Genomic DNA, 17,619 nt, shown 5'->3' on the forward strand with positions numbered 1-17,619 from the left:
GTGTCTGTGAAAGCGCTGGGCGGCCGTGCGCGCGCACGTTAGGTGGCGGGTCTGTGCCGGGGTAGGGGGGGCCCCGTGGGTGCGGTCTGCGCCCGGAGCGGGGTGCGGGGCTGTGCCTGGAAAGGACGGCTTCGGCTTCCGGGGCCGGGCCCCACCTGGCGGGGCACCGGCAGTCGTCGGGCTGCCACGGTCCAGTCTCGGGAGCTGGCTTCCCCCAGTCGGCATCCACGTGGTGTTGGTGAGGCCGGGTGCGGACCTCTCCCAACGCTCTCCCAAAGCTTCACCACCCTCACCTCAGCCGGGGCAGTCGGGCATTCTCGGGAAGGGATTCCCGGCCGAGTGAGCCCTGCGAGGCCTCAGGGTTCAGCCCCGATCTCAGACACGTGTCTTCAGGGCCCCTAATTTGTGAGGAGCCCCTTGGGAGTCATTGTGGGGAGACCGTTAGCTGAGTGGGGTGCCAGCCTCTCACCCCCAACCCCTTCCTCCCGTCCTGAGTCGCTCTAACATGTCTGTTGTGCACCTTGGATTTTCTTTTAATGTTCCCTTTCAGAAAGGGATTTGTCAGCTAAAACAGAATTTTTTTTTTTTTTTTTTTTTTTTGGCGGTCCGCGGGCCTCTCACTGTTGCGGCCTCTCCCGCTGCGGAGCACAGGCTCCGGACGCGCAGGCTCAGCGGCCGTGGCTCACGGGCCCAGCCGCTCCGCGGCATGTGGGATCTTCCCGGACCGGGGCACGAACCTGCGTCCCCTGCATCGGCAGGCAGACTCTCAACCACTGCGCCACCAGGGAAGCCCTAAAACAGAATTTTTAATCCCAAACCCCTCTACCAACCCAACTATGAAGTGGGCTAATAGAAGCCCTTGGGACCGTTTCGAGGATGAATGAATACATGGAAAACACTTTGCATTTAAAGACGTGAGATATCAATGTTACCACAGTGGGGGAAGTAAAGCCTCCAGAGGGGAGGGGCCGGCTGACAACTCCACAGGGAGATGGTGGCCCGGCCAGGTCCTCTGGACCCTGTTGAGACAGGCAGGAATCCTGTGGCCAGATGACTGCAGGGCCTTTGCTGCCGGCTTTGTGGCAAAGATGGGAGTTTGGAGGGTGTTTGCGCCTCTCTGCGGATCCTCAGGCGCCTGGTTCTCCTCGTCCAGGAGGGGCATCTTGCCATGGCCCCTTACCATCTGATGTGTCCTTGCTGCCCCCCTCCTGAGAGAGGTCAGAGCCCGCTTCCGGGTTTGAGGTGGGGACACAAGGAAAGGGCTGCTGTCTGCCGGCCCCTTAGCCAGCTCTCCCGGGCCCCCAGGCCTGGGCCCTCTCTTCTGTACATGGACGCTTCTCCTTGGCTGTTTTCCCTAATGTGGCCAGTCTCTCAGGGACCTGCTCTTGTTCTTTATTTTTTTGGCCGGGCCACGAGGCGTGCTGGACCCTAGTTCCCTGACCAGGGATCGAACCCAGGCCCCCTGCAGTGGAAGCGCAGAGTCCTAACTACTGGACCGCCAGGGAAGTGTCTGCCCTTGTCTTCATGTCGACCGTTAAAGCTAACAGATTGTTTGCTCTGTGCCAGGGGCTGGCGACCCAGCCACCCGTGAGGCTGGCACACACCTCAGAGCGTAAAGGCTTTCATTTACAGAGCGTGTGTGTGTGTGTGTGTGTGTGTGTGTGTGTCAGTGCCCGGGTCCCCCAGCGCAGGCCTGCCATGCTGAGTCAGAGTGGGGACGTGAGATGTGTCCCCATCCCACCACCTCACCGTGAGTCCACCTCACGGTGGACTCTCAGTTTCCAGTTGTGGCCGTAACAGCTTGCTGCAAACGTAGCAGCTGACAACAGTGCCTGTGAGTCGGGAGTCTGGGCGTTGGGTGCTCAGCGGGTTCTCTGCTTGAGTCTCACGGGCCGGAATCGAGGACTGCGGTCCCTTCTGGAGGCTCTGGTGGGAATCGGCTTCCAGGTTCATTTAGCTTCTCTGAGTTCAGTTCCCTGGAATTGTATGTGGGACTGAGGTTCCCATTTCCTTGCCAGCCGTCAGCTGAGGATGGCTCTCAGCCACCCGCATCCCTGGTCGGGGACCCCTTCACAGCCACCACTGTTGGGCTGAGTCCTTCTCCCACTGTTGAATCTCTCCGGCTCAGCCTCCTGCGGCCTCTCTGCTGCCTGCCTTTTCTGTTTTTAAGGACTCGTGTGACTGCGTTGGGCCCAGCTAGATGGTCAGTCCCCCCGCCCCAACCCTGAGCAGCTGGGACTAGGACAGGAGTCTGGGTGGGACCACAGCCCCCTGGCCCCAGGAGGCAGGATCCCCCCGCTGAATGTCCTCCAAGTAGGTGGCTGGGGCAGGGGGGTGACCTGGACGGAAAGCCCAGGGACATCTTCCCTTTCAGGCCCATTTGGATTTGCTTACATCGGCTTCTTCACAAGGAGGCCGCAGCCCACCTGGCCCTTTGTGTCACCCTCGGCGCCCCAGTGCCCCTTGTCCCCCATCCCCCAGGCTAGCGTGCAAATCCTGGCGCTGCTGTCCCTAAGCTCCGTGACCTTGGCAAGCAGCCCAGCCTCCGGCCCCCATCTGTGAGATGGAGATAACCTCACAAAATTGTGAGGGTAAAACGAAACAATGTGCTCACTGATCCTGCCCCGTGGGCGGCTGTCGTTTCTGTCTTGGCTGTCGTTTCTGTCTTGGCTTCCTCCTTCGGGAAGCCTGTCCTCCCTGCCGTGCGATCAGTCCCGGGGCTCACAGCGCTCTCCTTGCTCGCCCGGCTGTCCCTGGCACCCTCTGCATCTCCCAAGGGCAGGGCCCCATCTTTCATGTCCGTATCCGCAGTTTCTAGCACAGGCCTGTACACAGTAAACGTGTCCAGGAAAGCACAGGCGGGCAGGAAGGACGCAGCTGACGCGGCATCTTTTCCACGTGCTGAGCAGCGGGCCAGAACAGCTTGTGAGCCCAGAGGTGCTGGGTTTGCAGGGAGGAGTCTGGGCTCCCACGAGGACACCTTGGCGCAGCTCAGCCCCTCGTACCTGCGCTGGGCTCAGTATTTCAAAGCTCTGTGTCATCTGAAGCTCGTGTGGTGGCAGAGGTGCGACTCTCATTTCACAGGTGGGGAAACTATACGCGACCACAGTCTTCTGCTGAACTTGTAGCTGCAGACTTTCTTCTGAGCCCTGCTGTTGGCTCCGCTGGTAGCCCGGCCTGTGCGGTCGCTCAGTCCGGTGAGAATGGCCCCGCTAAAGACCCAGACTCTGGTTGGGACCCCTGGAGACTTAGCCTCACGTTTTAGCAGCTTCTCCTCAACTAGTGTATTCATTTAACAGATATGTATCGAGCATCTGCCCTGTGCCCTGGGCCCCATCCTGACATGGGATGCAGCATTGCTCAGCTCCGACCGCTTCTCCCATGCAGGCCCCTTCCCAGTTCAGGAATCACCTCCTCCAAGAAGCCCTCCCTGACCAGCCCCTCCTTACGTACATCACCCTGTTTTGTTTCTCCTGTTTCCTATATGGTCACTAAATACATGCTCACTTTAGGAAAATCCAGAAAGTGAAGAGTTGTTTAGAGAGAGAGAAAACTCTGGTCTTACTACCTACAGAAAATCCATATTAACATTTTAGTGTAGTTCCTTCCAGCTGGTCACGTCTGCAAAGACATGTCATTATCCACATGCCATTTTATTCTGCTTTTTGGTTTAACACGAATTCTGTGACTCACTTATTTACACGTCTCTGGATCATGCACCGATGGTGTCTTACAGGCGCCGTTAGCCTGTGTTGAAACTCAGCTCTTCCAAAGGGGTCCTGTTTGCTTCTGACGGTCACCTGGGGGCACTGCCAACTCCAGAAGACTTTGCATTCAATTTCAAATAAATTCGGTTACAGCATTTGCTCGAGGTGTCTTCAGTGTGATGAAATATACCACAAAGAGAAGCACGTCTCAGTTGCCCGTAAACACATCTTTATGAGCACCTATGTAACGGCTGCACATTGCCTCCCGGGGTTGCCTGCCATCCTCTCCTAGTCCCTTGCTGTGTCTTGGGGTAATTTGTGTTCTTTTCTGTGGTCTTTCTTACTCGACACAGCTTCCTTTGCACTCAGATGATTTCTTTCAGGTAATTCCCGGAAATCGAATTGCCAGACTGAAGAAATGAATATTCCAAAGACCCTTGACACATAAAGCCTAGTGTTTTTGGAGGTTGATTTTTTTTTTTCTTTCTTCTGTGTCATCTTTGCAGAAACAGAGTTGGTGCGAATCTGCCTGTACTGGCAGCAGCTGGCCGAGTGCTTTCGGGCTGGGAAACTCCACAGAGGTGAAGAATTAACGTTAACGAGGTAAAAAGGCCGAAATCAAAGGTAGACTCAGGTGTCAGGCTGCATAAGATTGAACGTCAACTGAAAACTAGGAATGGCTTTGACATGTGTGTGTGCGGTCAGTGGTTTACTGGGGTCAATCACAGTGACCTCCAAATGTTAGGAACCCATAAACTGAGCCCTGGGATAATTTAATTTAATTTAATCCGAATAGAGTTAAACCTTATTTATTTATTTTTGGCTGCGTTGGGTCTTCGTCGCTGCTTGTGGGCTTTCTCCAGTTGCAGCGAGCAGGGGCTACTCTTCGGTGCGCTGCGCGGGCTTCTCATTGCGGTGGCTTCTCTTGTTGCGGAGCACGGGCTGTAGGTGTGCGGGCTCCAGTAGTTGTGGCACACGGGCTCAGTAGCTGTGGCACACGGGCTTAGTTACTCCGCGGCATGTGGGATCTTCCTGGACCAGGGCTTGAACCCGTGTCCCCTGCGCCACCAGGGAAGTCCCAGGAGTTAAACTTTATTAGTTCAAACTCTTTTTTGTGGTTGTGGTTAGAAGCTTCCTGAATGATGGAATGTTGTTCAACAAATGGTAGGCCGCTCAAGCATCCACCGTTTGTACTTAAATTGGCACCACCAGAACTTCCCTGGTGCCCAGTGGTTAAGACTGTCCTCCCAGTGCACGGAGCCCAGGGTTGATCCCTGGTCCAGGAACTAGATCCCACATGCTGCAACTAAGGAGCCTGCTTGCTGCAACTAAGACCCGGTGCAACCAGAATAAAAATAAATAAATATTTAAATAAATAAATTGGCACACCTCGATATCTTCAACAGTTTGCACGTGTCATCCGAGCCTTCTCCAGTCTCATGTACGCTATTAATTTACTCGGCCAAAGAGTCCTCTGTGATGCTGAGATAGCCCTCACTCCTGCTCTCACCTGGATTTGTTGTAAATTGCGGGCTGGTGTGTCGTGGATGGATGCTGTCTTTACCGGGGCAGAAACAAGACTGTCAAATTTGGGTCACGATTTCACCCTGGGTGCCTCTCATTCTTTCACTGACTGGTGTGAAGTAGCAAACAATAATAAACAAACCAGTAAACACAAGAAGTGCCTCTGCCTGTCCTTCAGAGCCAGGCCCTGCAGTCACCCCAGGAACCACAGGGGGCTCCTGCTTTTAGAAGGCTGTCAGTCTGGCATGGGGGGCACAGGGGGACACGGGGTCACAGGGTGTGGTGTCCCTGCTGCACAGCTTCAGTGGCTTCTCGTTTCTCAGGACCAAAGCCAAGCGCCCCCCTGCCCTTCAAGGCCTGGTGGATCAGCCTCCGCCAATCTCTCTGGCCTCATCTGACCGCTTGGCCCACGGCTGCCTCAGGGGCGTCGTGGGCTTGCGTGCCCGCGCAGATGCCTCCCCGGGGGATGTGGCACTGAGCCTGGCCCCGCACACGGGCTTCAGGCCGTCCACGCGTACCCCCTCTGTGGTCGCCTCTAGGACTGGTAAGTGCCAGGCCCGCGGCCTTGGCCCCAAGGACTGTTTACTCCGTCATACAGGCAGAGGGCACAGACACGGCACACCCAGAGAGCCGTCCAGAGGTCCCTGGGCTGAAAGGGACTAAAAGTCAGCTGAAAATGAGAAATAAAGAAGCACTGGGAGTACGCCGTAGGGTGAAGGTTGGGTGATGGGGGCAGGAAGCTGGAACAGAGCCTGGAACTAGACCGATGCTGGGAGGCCCCTGGGGCGGCGGTCCCCGACCTTCCCGGCACCAGGGACCGGTTTCGTGGAAGACAGTTTTTCCACGGTGAGGGGGGCACGGATGGTTCAGGCGGTGATGCGAGCCACGGGGAGCAATGGGGAGTGGCAGGTGAATGTTCGCTCGCCCGCCCGCCGCTCACCTCCTGCTGTGCCACCCGGCTGCTAACAGGCTGCCCACCGGTACCGGTCCGCGGCACGGAGGTCGGGGACGCCTGCCCTGGGGTATTTCAGGTGAGTCACGGAAGGGACCGCCTGGATTCAAATCCCAGCTATGTCATTCAAGCAGACGACCCAGCGCCTGTGAGGCTTGGGTTTCTCCTCGGTGGGACGGGGATGGTAATGTTAGCCTCATGGGATGGAGGTGGGAAGACGGAGGTGTAGGGCTGGCACATCCGGTCCATGACCAGTATCTGTACACACACCCCTACTTCCTCTATCACCTAAAGGAGAACTTCAGTTCTGTTAGTTAAATAACTAACCCAGATGACTGGCAACTAATTCACTTCTCCACCCTGGGCCCAGGTCTGCTTTACCAGTTAAGGGGCCAGGGCAGGACAGAAGTCTCCAAGTTCAGGTCCCAACGCAGCCCTGCTGACTCAACCTCAACCCAGACTCCCCAAATCAGAGTTCTGGGGGGGCAGCAGCTGGAATCCGAACTTTTTCAAAGCTCCCCAGAGGACTCCAGCGTGCAGCAGGCTCTCAGAACCCTCGGCCAAATGGCCCCTGAAATGTCGTCTTAGCCCTGAGGGTCTGTATTTCTTTTCCCACCAAATGCCCCATGCCGCCTCTGTGGGGGTCTGGCGTCCGTGCATCTGGTCCAGAGCTCACCTCCTGCTTTCATCAGAGACGGGACGGTTCACCTGCTGCTGACTCAGGTGATGAGACCACGAGGCGGGACCACTAAGTCTAGGAATAAATCTCTAGCCCCCGCCCAGTGCCCAGCCCTGGAGGTGGTTCAAGGAGAGGAAACAGCCAACCTCTGAGCCCAGTGCTGCTTTCTCACCACGAAATATCTGAATCTAAATGGAAAATACATATTTAGGCTTGGAGATGCGTTACAGGATCAAAACCGAGCCCAAGCAATCCCTTCCTTCTCGTGTAGCAAAGAAAATGAAATTCTGCAGGGTTCCGGCTGGTCTTAGATTTTTCCCTTTTAAGAACATAAAATTACTTACCTGTCGCTGAGGCTCGTTCCATGTTGCCCCTAACCGCTGTAAACTTCCCGGCTTTATCTAGGGAGCCCTCGGGGCGGTGAATTACTGCTCACAGAATGAATTCCTATTGCAAATCCAGCATTAGCAGATTTCCCCCATGAAGACAGATAATTTCTTGAACTCCAAGTGATTTTATGGAGCAGGGGGTTGAGGGAAAGAGGTTTTACTTTACAGTCTCTAAGTGGATGATTTAAAAAAGCTCAGTAAAATGGTTTTACTGGCCATCAGGGCCACCACAACAGATGTATCCACGAAGGAAACGCCATCAATTACCCGTTGGGATGCTGGGGTGTGTGGGGAGCGGAGGTACGAAGAACACCTAGGATGTTTTTTCTTAATTAACAACAAACATGAACGCATTTGGAAGTAAATAGAAGGCCCAGTTTTCCCCTTTTGGGCTGAGAGGGTCTTCGGGAGCAAGAGGCAGGAAAACAGTTTTCACTGTTAAATACGATACCGATGACCATGGCAGTGACAGAGTAAGAAGAACCGCGGTTTATTCGCATGGGGAGGGGGCGCTCACATTCCGGGTGGACACTGACCGAGTGTCTGACCAGGGCCACGGCCGGGCTGTGGCCCCGGGGTCCCTGCCCTTCACTGCCCTGTCTGCACAATAGCTCAGGGAGAAGACAGAGCACCGTCCACACTAGCGCTAAGTCGGACACACAGCCAGGAAAAACCCAGAGGGTTTCTGCCAAACAGCTGGTGAGAAGTTGTTTGCTTGCTTGTTTGTTTTTTCCTGTCATTTTATTACAGTGAAGTTTAACAGCAGAGGAAAGTCACATGACCTTGGTGGATCGAGAAGTTGGCTTTAAGGAATCATTTCCTAAATAATCAATTTCTCACCATTAAAAAAAGTATGTTTTGACCTCGGGCGAATACACAGGGCGGTGGATGAGAACCTGTTTTCTGACATCATAATACAGGCAGTGCTGGGAGGGGCCCTTGCCCCTCCCCCCCAGGGCCCCGCGTACTGGGAGACCTGCTCACCCATCGCAGTCACGGCTGCCCGGAGCAGCGAGCTGGGTGAGGTTAGTGGCTGGGCTGGCGGGGAGAGCTGGTTTTTCCCCTTTTCCTGTGAGCTTGGCCGGGATGTGAAATTCCCGTATCTGTCCTGGGTAGCGCAGATCCAAAGAGCAGACTTTGCCGGCTTCCCGTGAGCGAGGTTCTGCAGCGGCAGCTGCATCGTCCCCATCTTCCGGTGGAGAAGTCTGGATGGAATCACCCCTTCGTTTCCACCTGAACACGGGGACCAGAGGAGGTGGGGCGGGGAGAACAGGGCCTCAGACCCGGGCTGGGTCTGGCTTCTCAGCACACGGAGCAGGCCTTGGCATCAAGCTGCATTTCCTCCTCCCGAAAAGCAAACACCCTCAGCAGAGCTGGCGAAGGGCATGGTTTGGGGCCCTGCTTCTTCCAGCTCCTTCGTCCGCTGTTGTGGGTCCCTGTGCTTATCCTGCCACCGCTCCTGTCTGCTGGCCGGGCTGCTTCCCGGCCTAGTGCCCTTGGGGCAGCTTCTCTTTGTGGGGTAGCGCTGTGAGCCTAAGGCTGGGTTTTCTGTGGGGCGGCCCTGGTCCGGATCCCCGCTTTGCTGCTCACTGGCTGCAAGACCTCAGGCACACAGCTCGGTCATCGCACCTCTGTTCTCTTTACTGTTAGATGGGACGATGCTAGGACCCAGGAGGGCAGCTGTGGGACTGGCAGAGGGCAGGCTTCGGAAGCGCTGGGCCAGTCCTGGCGTGTGGGAAGCCATGCCAAGGATTGTCGGCCACCCTTCTGTTTAGAAAGCAGTCGTGCCGCCTTCAACCTCCATCCACGGATTCCCTTGGACAGAGTCCGGGGCGTGCTGGCTGCCAGCTGCAATGCTTCCACTCCAGTATGATCCCTTTCTCTCTTGTGGAAAGAGGTCTTGTAGAAGCCATGTGCTGACCTCTGTCAAGGTCAGCATTTTGTATGCAGCTTTGGAGAAGGGAGTGGGATTTTATTGCCTCTTTGGTGGGAAAAATTACGTATTGTTTGGGTCCGTGCTAAACCCTGACGCCCTTGTGCAACGGGGACAATTCTGCAGTGGTGGATCCACGAGGGAGCCGGGCGGCAGGTGGGGGGGGCGGTGTGGGTGTGTGTGTGTGTGTGCTCACGCGCGGGGTTATCTTTTGTCCTCAGAGCCAGGACCCCGTCTCTAGGTGGCATTGGAGAGGGTGGGGGGCCGGGGCGCCCATGTCCCCACCCCTAAGGCTGGATTCAAGCTTTTGTTTTTTTTAATTTATTTTATTGAAGTGTAGTTGATTTACAGTGTCGTGTTAATTTTTGCTACACAGCAAAGTGATTCAGTTACACATATATATACATTTTTTTCATGTTCTTTTCCATGATGGTTTATCACAGGATATCGAATAAAGTTCCCTGTGCTCTGCAGGAGCCCCTTGTTGTTCATCCATCCTACAGATGACAATTTGCACCTGCTGACCCCAAACTCCCACTCCCTCCCTCACCCGCCCCCGACCCTCAGCAACCACAAGTCTGTGCTCTGTGTCTGTGAGTCTGTTTCATAGATAAATTCATTTGTGTCATATTTTAGGTTCCACATATAAGTGATATCATATGGTATTTGTCTTTGTCTGACTTACTTCACTTAGTATGAGAATCTCTAGGTCCATCCATGTTGCTGCAAATGGCATTATTTCATTCTTTTTCATGGCTGGTAGTATTCTCAAGCTTTTGTTTTGTCTGAACCCCTCCTTTGGACGCAGCTGGATTCCTCTCTTAAGTAAATCATAGTGAACACTTGCGTGGCCTGTATGCTGAGCCGGGACAGCTGCAGGCTGGGGAGTAGGTAGGATCGTTGTCTGCATCCAGACCCTCGGGGGTCCCGAGGCTCAGAGCGGACAGGACTTGCTCAGCTCAGACGTTGGGGCAGCAGGGCCGGTGGGCACAGGTGGGCCAGCTCCAGGGTCTCGGCGCACAGCCTCCTTCCACCCAGTGAGGAGAAAGTACCGTTTGCTGAGCGCCTACTGTGTTCCAAGCGTGATGTAGGAAAACGTTACTAAAATCCCTGATGCATTCCTTCCTCCCAGGAGGAGGGAAGGGTGGGCAGCAGGCGGCTCTGCCCCCCTGGGCCTGACTCTGCCAGCCTGGAGCTGATGGCACGAGGCACTGTCGGGGCCGGCGGGGCCATCGCAGGAGCAGAGCAGAGCCGCGGGCAGCCTCGGCTCTTCCTGCAGGCAGACAACCCGGAACACAGCTGTGGGGCTGGCTGAGTGTCCGCCCGTCCCACAGAGCCTCCTTGAGCGCGGAAGCTGTCAGCCCGGCCCCCAGGGCTGCTCGCCCAGGCTCATCACACAGGTGGGCACAGCCCAGGTGCCTGACGGTTCCGGCTTCAGGGTCACAGCCTCGCCATCGGAGCCGTCATGGGACACCCAGGAGCTCTGACTCGGCACTTTGGGTTGCAGAATCCAACAAGCAGTTAGTGTGGGCTGGTGGGGAAATCCGTCTGCCGGTGGTTTGGGCAAACCTCCAATCTCTTGTGAGACAGAAGGTGCAGGGTGTGCGCTGGGGCTGCCGCCACCAAGGGGGACCGGGACCCGTTCCCCCGCCGCCGTGCCCGCCTGCCGAGTGCGGTGGGTGAAGCCGGGCCGGGGCTCTCCCGGCAGCTGTGCCTCCTCGGTAAGTTCCCCCAGTCCCGCTTTTCTCGCGCCCCGAGCGACAGCGCCCTGCACCCCCAGGCAGTTCCTTGGCTGCCGCATCACGTGGTCAAGGTGAGGGCCTAGGTGCCACCCGCCAGACACAGAGCCAGGAGCCTGGGAGGGCCCTGCGGGGCGGAGGCGGGGTGCCCTTGCTGCCCGGCCTCCTTGAGGCCTCAGGGCCTGGGGCTGCCCTCTGAAGGCTCAGGGACAAGCACAGGGAGCCTGACTTGTGGGGTCCCAGATCGTAACGGGGGCCTCTGTGTCAGGAGCTCGTTACCTGTGGGTGGGTTGGCACCCTTCCTCGCTTGCCGGGCAGACGGTCCCTGCTTCCCCGTCACCCTCCGCGTGCTCCGCGGCTGAGGGGCAGGGCTGCGGGGCTTCCGGGCATCGGCAGGCGTGGGGTGTGTGGCGAGCTTGCGAGGGCCGGAGCTGGGGGCAGCTCGTGGGTGTGACCTCGGCGGGGGACAGTGGTGAGCGGTCCCGAAGCGAGTTCTGAGTTCCCGGTGCAGGAGTTGGAGCTGGGCGGCTGGGATGAAAACCAGGGATCCTAGCCGAGCCCACCCGGGGCTGGAGGCTCGAGCACCATGGCCTTGGCTCTTTCCCCCGTTTGAAAGCAAGAGTGTTTCAAGGAGGCAAAAACTGCAGAAACAGGTACGAAGTTTCTTATTAGAGACACAGCACAGCCTATGGGAGAGCACCACGCAGAGAAGCAGTTTATTAATTTAAGACAGAAGCAGGGCGGAAATACACACCCAGAGAGAAAGGTGTGGGCGTCCTCTCTGCTGAGGGGCTCAGCAAGGAGGCGATTTAAGTCCCTTCTATAGGACAGGCCTTCTGGCCTTTGTTTACCTTTGGCCAGTTATCTCCTTTCTTTTCTCACACCTGACTGGTCCCAGGACCCTCCCCACACGCGTGCGTGACTTTTTGCTGCGAGGGATCCCGGTGCAGAGGCCTGTGGGTGCGTGTCCACGCTTATTATGGGGTTGGGCCCCTCCCTCTCGACCCCCAAGGGGCCTTCGTACGCGAGTGCAGGCAGCACGTCTTCCTTGACCGCAGGAGAGGGCGCCTCATCTCTGTACTTAAGCAGAGCTCGGCTTCTGCCACCAGCTTTGTCCTTGGAGCGTGTGGGTGAGACCCGAGCCTCAGCGTTGCTCCCCGTGACAAAGCCCAGGTGTCCGGCCTAGGGGCCCATCCGTCTCCTTCCTCAGGACCCCAGCCTTCCTTCCCCTGTGCCCTCCCATGTCTTCGGGTTGGACTCCAGTTCTGCGCCGACACCCTGTCTGTCTGTCTGTCTGCTGGGCACCGGCTCCTTTCTGGACTCGCTCTTCCGCTCCGTTTCCCTCTGCTCTCGCGGCTCCCTTAGCTTCAAGTGAGCAGAGCTTTGAGCACCAGCCACGTGGGGCCGAGGGGAGGGGGCACAGCCGGCCTCGCCTTCCCCGGGCCCCCCTCCCTGTGCCCCACGAGGGCACCTGAATACCAGCACGATGCCTGGCCACTAGCGTGTGGTCGGCATGTCGTTGTGCAATGAATGCTTATCGAGTGCCGGCATCTCCGGGTGTTCAGTGGGCGCCCGATGATGTCACCGCCCCCCCCATAGTTTAGATGTCAGGATTTGAGGGCGGCGGCAGGAGGAGGTGACCGACTCTACCCGTCAGGTTATCTGTCCCCCATCTCAGCGCATTCCAGGAGGTTACATGCTGATGGGTGTGTGGCCCAGGTGACCTGTGGCTCTAAAGGTTCGGGGCGGGAGGGACCACAGGAGACGCCGTGCCTCTGTTCCACATTCTGAAATGTGCTGGCCCCCTTCTGAAATGGTTCACTTGTCTTATCACTGAGCTTGGCAGCCACTGGGGAATTTCTGGAGGGAGGAGGGGGTCCTGGAAGGAAACCGCCCTTGGCCCCGCTGTTTGTGTTTCAAACACAAAGAAAGGGTGGAGTAGAGGTGGAGCTGCGGACAGCTAGCCCCAGGCAGAAAAGGAAGGCTGTTGTCCTTTTAGTCCAGTGCTTTGTTTCCTCTCCAGAGGGTCTGCATGTAGCTGGGATTTTGGCAGCTGGGGACAGGGCTGGGAGGAGGGGGAATTCTGCATGAAATCATGGTCTGCAGGTGGGTGCAGCGAGTGTGACCCACGTTGTCCTGCCGGGCTGCACGGTGCCCCTGGGATTCAGGTGTTAGCCTTCTCACGTGGGAGGAGAAGCTCAGAGAGGTGAGGGGGCTTGCCCAGGGTCACACAGCAGGTGGTGATGGGGCGTCCCCTTTGGTGGGAGAAACAGCAGGATACACACAGGCCTGGGTCATCCCGGGCCTTCCCTCCGTCAGCGCTTCCCACGTCCACACGCCAACCTCGCGGTGGTGCCTGCCGCTGAGTCAGTGAGGGGCGGCTTCCAGGCATCAAGCACGAGTGCTGGGGACTTCGGGAGACGGTGTCCTCACGGTGGGGTTTCCGGCCGCCACCGATGCTGCCTTTGGGTGGGGCAGTGGGAGCCCAGCTCCAGGGGGAGAGGGACGGCCTCTCCTGGGGACGTGGAACAGAAGCAGAGTCAGTGCTGGGAGCTGGCAGGGCAGCCGGTGCCATGGGGCCCTGATCGTGGCAGTCGCAGGGCGGTGCGTCCTGGCGGGGCTCGGCTCTGGCGCCAGCAGGGAAGGCCACGGGGGCCGCGCTCACCCGGCGGGGAGAAGCCGCGCCCCTCGCCTGCCCTCTGCCCCCACCCCCAGAGGGCCTATCCTGAGCCTGCCCAAGAGGGTGGACTGAGGTGGCCCCAGCTGTAAATAATCCCCGGGGGCCACAGGCTCAAGGTCCCCCGCAGGGAGAGAAACAGCCCGTTTGCCTCCCAGGGACCCAGAGGACCACGGAAGGAAGCTCAGGACAGAATCACGGCTCTAATACCCACGATTTGCCTGCTGGGAGCGGGGTCCAGAAACAGGGGGAACTGCCACCTCACACCCCTTAGGATGGCTGCTATGAAAAGCAGAAAATAAGTGTGGATGTGGATGTGAAGAGATTGGAACCCTTGCCCACTGTTGGTGGGAATGTAAAACGGTGCAGCCACTGTGGAAAACATTGTGGAGGGCCCTCAAGAAGTTAAGAATAGAATTACTATATGATTGCAATTCCACTTCTGGGTATACACCCTAAAAATTTGAAAGCAGGATCTCAAAGATATTTGCCTGCCCGTATCCATAGCAGCATTATCCACAATAGCCAAAAGGTGAAAGCACCCCCAAGTGTCCACTGACGGGTGAATGGATGACCAAAATCTTATATGTGTGTATATATGTATATGTATATACATATGACACATGCTATATGGATGAACCTTCAGGACATTAAGTGATGTGAAACAAGCCAGTCACAAAAAGACAGATACTGTATGATTCCATTTATACAAGGCCCCTGGAGTAGTCAGATCCTTAGGGGCAGAAAGCAGAAGGGTGGTTGCCAGGGGTGGGCGGGGAGGGGGCCTGGGGAGTTACTGTTTAATGGGGACAGAGTTTCAGTTTTGCGAGATGAAAAGAGTTCAGAGATGGTTGCACAACCATGTGAACGTGCTTAATGCCACTGAACCGGGCGCTTGAAAATGGTTGAGATGGTGAATTTTATGTTGTGTATTTTACCACAGTTTAAAAAATAATAATAAATGAATTCAAAGCGAAACCAAGTCAAGGAGACGGATGTGAACCAAAGGGCCCGTGCAGGCCAGGTTGGCGTCGCATTATTTAATCCCCAGCATCCTGTGTGAGCTGACTTTCTCCTGCAGGCAAGAGCGCTGAGGCTCACGACCTCCTCGGCGGTCCAGCGGTTGAGACTCCGTGCTTCCACTGCAGGGGGCGCGGGTTCCATCCCTGGTTGGGAGGCTAAGACCCCACATGCCGCACGGCGCGGCCAAATAAGTAAATGAATAAAAATACTTAGAAAACTGAGGCTCAGAGCCATGACACAGCTTGCCCAAGGGCCCTCGGCCAGGCTGTGGCAGGCCGGGATTTAAGTCATCTTTGTGTTACGGGTGGGAGCTGCTCCACTGTTCATGCTGGGTTGCAGCGTCCGGCACTTGGCCTGCTGGGGCTCCTCACGCCCCCAGGACAGCAGAAGAGAACGTGTACTTGGTGGTGAAAATGTGTGCACAGATCAGAGAGGCCTGAGTCATGGGGAGGCTTCCTAGAGGAGGGGGTGGGACTGGATAAGGCCTGGAGGGGCACTTCCTCCCCCATGCCCCCCCAGGGGTAGGGCTGCCACACACCATCTCATGTGAGCCCCGCTGTCGTTGCTGGGGGGACACTCGCATGCCTTGGGCCGGGGGGTCCCTCTGTCTGGGCCGACCACCCTCACCTCCCTTCTGGGCAAGCCCAGCAGCTGGGCCTTTGAAAACGTTGGTGGGTGTGGGCCACTGATATTTGCCCAACCAGAGATCCCTGGGCTTGGGCAGGCTTGTCAGATTTTGCAGATAAAAATACAAGAGGCCCAACTGAATCTGAATTGTGGTCATCAGTGAATAACCTGTAGTATAAATATACCTGCAGTGTTGCAGCTGTAGTCGATGTGGCCACCTTAGTAGTCTCGGCCGTTGTCCACTGAGGGAGGTGGTCTGGGTGTTCCAGGTCAGGGGCCTGCCGGCATTGGTCATCAAGGCCAGGGCCCAGCCTGTCACGGCTCTGCTGAGACATACGCGGTGGCCTTGGGTCAAGCCGCTACCCAGTGTGAGTTGACCAGGCTGACAGCAGGGTCTCTAATCGCCAGGCGTGAGTAAGATGGGCCGTGTGCTTGACTGCTCTGCGTGCCACACGGAGCCTGCAGTGGGAGACTGGTGCTGTCAGCACGTTGGGGGCCTGCGCTCCCGACCTGGCACGCCGGTCCCTGCATGTGCCTTCCCCGCCTCCTGCTGTACCAGTGCCTCCAGACGCAGCCCTGTGGCCGCCACGTACCTTCTGCTGTGTGTCGACCACCTCACATCGGCCTCACCACGCGTCTCCAGTTCAGTGAATGCCACTGCCTTGTCCTACAGCCTCCTAATCCTATCCTTTCAACCATTCTCTCATCCATCCACCCATCCATTCATCCATTCATCCATCCATCCGGCCGCCCACCCATCCATCAGTCCATCCGTCCGTTAATTAACAAGTATTGAGGCTTACTATGGGTCAAACACTGTAGCAGGCACTTTGCATAACATCTCAGCTGTAGGAGGGATTAAAGGAATTAATATTTAAATGTGAGTGGCTGATGACAGCCATCAGATATGAACAAAAGGACCCAGTCTCCCGTGTTTCAGCAATAGGTCATCTGGGGAGAGATTCTCTAGCCCGCCCTTTATTTTATTTTATTTATTTATTTAGCTGCGCCGGGTCTTAGCCGCGGCATGCGGGATCTAGTTCCCTGACCAGGGATCGAACCCAGGCCCCCTGCATTGGGAGTGCGGAGTCTTAACCGCTGGACCACCGGGGAAGTCCCTGGCCTCATCCTTTAGACGGCAGCCACTCCTCCAGGGAAACTCCTAGAGAGGGCTTAGGCTGTGATGAGGTGGGAGCAGGAACACGGGGTGGGGCAGGAGTCTGAGGGGCCTCGAGAGCAGGGAGCTGTGCTGGCGCTGCCAGAGGCATGGCCTCCGCCTTGTCGGGTGCCCGTCGGGAGGCGCAGAGCACAGGGCCCGAGAAGCACTCTTCCCTGACAGCTGGTGCCTGGCAGAGACTTGAGACTCTCACGAGACGGAGAAGACCGAGGTCCAGAGAGGGGAGGTGACTTGTCCAAGGTCACTCACACAGCCTTGCAGCCATGGGACTGGGATAAAGAGTGTGGACTCGTCAGGCACACCTGGTTTGAGGCCTGGTCTGCCTCTCAGCCTCACTGACCTACCTGTGAATTGGAAATCACACCTCCCTCTTGGACTGTGCGACATGAGACATGCTGAGAACCCACTGTAAACTGCTCGGCCTGGGACGTGGCGAAGTGCGGCGGGGGGACGGGCTGGACCCCAGTCTCAGCCGAGAGGCTCCTTGTGGGCTCAAACCCACCCCTGCGGCCTCCTGAGTCTGGGCCTCGTCTCCTACCTGTGTGAGGTGTGGGCAGGCCGGCTGGCCCTTGCCATCGTGCTGTGGGGCTGTGCAGCCCCCTGGGGCCCGCCTTGCTTCCTGCGGTTTCCGGGCCTGAGTGTCCTGCGGGATGTGCCACCTGCGAGGGCTGTGGGAGGAGGTCGCCACCCCATCCTTCTGGGGCTTTCCTAGCAGGGACCCGGCCTCCATGGGAACCTGCAGCTTTCCCAGCCCTGGGGGCCATGCTCACCTCATTGCCACTTTAACCTTGTTCCTGTCTACCCAGCTTCTTCTTGGCTGTTGTAAAGAATTAAAACTCATGTTTTAGTGGTCTTGCTGCTGGAGGAGGGAGTAGGGGCTGGGGGGCGGGGCTGACTTTACTGGTGGTAGTTTTCCTTTCCTTCCAAAGCAGGGGCCCCTGGCTGAGGGGTCCCTTATCCCCCACTGGCCACCCCACATTCCTCAGCCCTCTGACCCCTCAGCCTTGCCCTGCTCTCTGGAGCGGACGCAGGGATGAGATGGGCTGTCCATAAAAAAAGAAAAGCACAGTATAAAAAAAGGGCGGCTCACGAAAAGAATCACGGAGCGGGGGAGGGGCAGAGTGACAGTGGCTGAGGGGCGGGGCAACCCAGCCGCCGGAGGGGGCGGGGCAGGGGCGGAGGTGCAGCCCAA

At 57.2% G+C, this 17,619-nt stretch overlaps 1 protein-coding gene across 1 annotated transcript in view; it reads left to right on the forward strand.

The window, feature by feature from the left end:
* Nucleotides 1-10,883: 10,883 nt before the first annotated feature.
* RALB (RAS like proto-oncogene B) overlaps nt 10,884-17,619 on the forward strand; it is a 53,122-nt gene continuing 46,386 nt past the window's right edge. The window contains exon 1 of the mRNA XM_024759182.1: nt 10,884-10,905. The gene's annotated coding sequence lies outside the window, so the exon portion shown is untranslated. The remainder of the gene's footprint in view (nt 10,906-17,619) is intronic.

Source organism: Neophocaena asiaeorientalis, unplaced genomic scaffold (assembly GCF_003031525.2).
Source record: "Neophocaena asiaeorientalis asiaeorientalis breed wild unplaced genomic scaffold, Neophocaena_asiaeorientalis_V1.1 scaffold593, whole genome shotgun sequence".
In the NCBI taxonomy this organism is placed as follows: Eukaryota; Metazoa; Chordata; class Mammalia; order Artiodactyla; family Phocoenidae; genus Neophocaena; species Neophocaena asiaeorientalis.